The sequence below is a fragment of the Varanus komodoensis genome, unplaced genomic scaffold (assembly GCF_004798865.1).
Source record: "Varanus komodoensis strain SLA01 unplaced genomic scaffold, ASM479886v1 scaffold54, whole genome shotgun sequence".
Lineage (NCBI taxonomy): Eukaryota > Metazoa > Chordata > Lepidosauria > Squamata > Varanidae > Varanus > Varanus komodoensis.
The window spans coordinates 37,648-41,406 of record NW_025336142.1 but is presented as its reverse complement, the minus strand read 5'-3'; positions in this window follow the sequence as shown (position 1 = coordinate 41,406).

The following is a 3,759-nucleotide window of genomic DNA, read 5'->3' as shown; positions in this document are numbered from 1 at the left end:
GTCTGCTTCTGTGTGCCCTCATCCTTTTATCACATGTACCGGAGGATGCAATCAGCTGTCAACCTGAATTAAAAAAGGGCTAATTGATACTTTCATACAGTAAGTAGAGTTTCTGCAATACAACAAATATGAATAATAGTCTGGTGAAATATTGAACAAACATCCCTCTCCCAATGTAATAATGTTGCTGTAATTTTTATAAGAATCTTCTTAAAACAAGGAAGTAGATCTATATCTTATGATTTAGCTGCAGCTCTTGTTCATTCACTAAAAACTGTTATTTTTAATCTTACATTATAAACTAGAAGGACGCCTTTCATATATTTTGATTAAGAGAACAGCTTCCTGCAAAGTCAGTGCTAAAGGGCTGCATGCATTAAACAGCAAACCCCGTAAGTTTGTCAGCAGTAAAAGCAAATGAATCTACCCACATACCATTAAACGTTTGGTTTTCTTCAGAAACTTTTCTTTTCTTTATCCATGGTTGGCCTACCGGGGGAAAAAGCTCAGTGAATCGTGAAAAGCTCAATAAATCGGCTCCTGTCGCAGATCGGGTGGCAGATCGGCAGCTGTGCCGGCATGTGTTTTGAGCGACAGAACCACAGCAGAGGGATTCAAGAGCCATGTGCAGCTCTGGGGCCACAGGTTGCCGACCCCTGGTCTAGTCCTTCAACGACATTGTCTAAAACTGCCTAGTCAAAAGAGTCCCCATATTTCAGACTCCTGTCTTTTTCAGTTTCCTATCAACCAAAACATTCCCAGGGACAAAAAGCCTCCCCGTAAATCTGCATAAGAAATGTTCTGTGGGATTCTTTTCTGACTCCAAAGGAACAGAAGGTCAAGTGCAGCTCATCTTAGTCTCTCTTGAAAGTTAAGAGTCTAAACTAAAAATCTCCAGTGAGCAGAATTAAAATCCACAATGGGAAAGCTTATTTGTGCTGATTTAAACAACAGCTTATTCAAACCAAAGACCAACAAGCTAAGCGTTGTTTTCCAGGAGTTTTTTTATGCAGTCTTGGGAAAGTCTTAAAACTGCACCTTGTACAGCAACAGCTGGTCTTTGGGGCATATTTGACCCCACAGCTCTTGTTTCAGAAAATAGTATGGCTCTCCAATAAATGTTGGCCATGCATGACAGCAGAAACATCCATGCTGTGGAAATGCCCAGTGGTGGCCCCTTCTGGACAAAAGCAGTGAGACACGTCAACCTTGTCACTCCTGTTTAAAGATGTCCATGTGCTACTGCCTTACATTCCCAGAACATGGAAGCTGTCCTTGCGCCAGTGCAAGTGGCCTATACAAGCCCCCATGGTGGCCAAGAGGCTCATAACACGAGGACGGAAAGATAAATCATCTCCCTCAACCATGCAATGAACTGAAGACCTCCCAGCACTGGCATTCCAGCAGCGAGAAGAGGGACACCCACGCCTTCTTCTCAATGCTCGTTCCGACATTCAGTCAACCTACCTCAAGCTGTACTGGTGACGGGGAACACTGGCTAAGCAGGACACTGCGTACAGCATGCAAAATTCAGCCTGTGCCAACTGTATTGGGCGACATTCCAGCTTGCGGATTCACAAGCCCTGGCTGTTCCAGCCAGACTCAGGCCTTCTGTCCACAGGCCACGGATTTTATTCATTTTCCAATTTATATCCTGCCTTTTTCCTGCAAAGGGCTCAAGGCAGCTTACATCTCCTCCTCCATCTTATCCCCACAACAATGACCCTGTGAGGTAGGTTGGGCTGAGAGTCTGTGACTGGCCCAGAGTCACCCAGTGGGCTCCATGGCCGAGCGGGGACTAGAACCCAGATCCCCTGAGTCCCAGTCCCATGCTTTTAACCACCACACCACACTGGCTCTGCAGACAATCCAACTGCATCACTGGAGGGTGCGTTCTCAGCTGGCTGGACAGTCAAGCTCTGTCTCAAGGACAAACATACCAAGCAGCCTGCTCCCGGCACTGCCAATCAACTTCAGGCCTAGAACACACACAGACCTCATCCCCATTTTATTTATTTGGAATTTTTGTATGCCGTCCCATTCGCATAAACCTCGGGACGGCTTCCAACATTATAAATACATATAAAATACATACATATAAAATCTGGAAACATCCTGGCTCGATATTATAAAACCAATAAATAAAATCAATAATCATTAAAATATCATTTGAATAAAAAGGCCTTGGCCTGGCACCGAAAAACAAATAATGACGGCACCAGGAGGACATCTCTGGGGAGTGCATTCCATAAGTGGGGTGCCACCGCAGAGAAAGCTCTCCTCCGGGTACTCACCCTCCTAATATCTTTCACGGAAGGTTCCCGGAGAAGAGTCTCTGACGCCAATCTCAAGGGGCAGGAGGGCAAATATGCATGCAGGCATTCCTAAAACCACTCCTTCTTCCCAGCATATTGCAAGGTGGTCAAGGATTGCTACAATTCTAAACAGGATGACTTGGAAATAAGCCTCATGTATTTCAGTGGAACAGGGTAGAATTTGTGCCCCACCCAAAAGACCAATCTATGATCCCCAGAGAACATCGCTGCCGCTGTAGCATCTTTGCACTGTGGAAAAGTCCCTCTCTTGGAGGTGTGAATGCTGCTCCAACTGTAAAAGATGGACCCCAAAGCTGACCCCCTCCTGCCTCCTCCGCTGTACTAAGAGCCACCCAAGGGCACCTGAAGAATGCAAATCCTGCTTCAGAGAACCTACAAGGAATCCGGGGCTGGCCTCCCTGGTTCTACTGCACAGGTTTTCCATCAGCGGGGTGCTCGGCAGAACACTGCTGTGGTGGAAACCTCCTTCTCAAGGGGCGCAATCCACAGGATTGTGCTTTCACAGGCATATCTGCACTTCCTGTGGGTAATGCCTAATGGTACGCAGTGGCACATTGCCTTGAAAGCCACTCCCCTTCTCTGAGCTTGGTCCCTTCCTGAGAGGCAGGCATTGCCATTCTGCGTTCTTTCAGACAATCAACACAAAGGTCACTCTGAGAAATGTGTGGAAGCCTCAGCCATAAAAATACCAGTTAACAAGCAGCATTGCCCATCAGGTAGCATGTACATCGAACGAAATGCTGCAGTTCTTGCTCTGCCCCACGGCCAGTGGAAGATCTTCTTCAGAGAAAGAACTGGGGGACCCAGAGTCACCTCCACTCAGCAAGATGCAGGATCTGCCAGAAGACCAGGTGGACCTCTCAGGGATGGCGCCGGTGAGGGCCTCACCTGGGAAGGACAAGGACTCTCTCACGCCACCCGCAAAGAGCACAAGCCTAAACCAGAACTCGCACGCAGGCCTGAACCGGCCCCTGGCCTCCGTTGCTCTCCCTGCCGGTTGTGTTGCCTGGCAAACTTGCTGCCCGTAGCCTGGCCTTGGGAGACCATGCCTGTCGCCCGAGCCTTGTCTGATGACTGCCTGGAACTCTTGGGCCCCTGAGCCCGCAGCGCCCAGGTCCCGACTCTGCGACTGCAGCCACCTACGGCCAGCCACGACTGAGTGATGGAGGAGACGTGGCAGGAGACCCTGACCTTGAAGCCTCAGCAAACCGACCCGCTCCCAGGGCGACTGTCCACGGCCCCGATTCAATCATCGTGGGGCCAGCGACTGCTCCCGCCATGCGCCCGGGACGCGCGTCCAGTGGCCAGAGCCCCACACTCAACGGCGCCGGAGGAGCCCGCTGCGCTCCCGCAGGCCCTGGGCGCGCCCGCCCCCTCGCGCGGGCCCCGGTCCGCCGCCGGAACGGCAGGAAGGGGCGGGCCG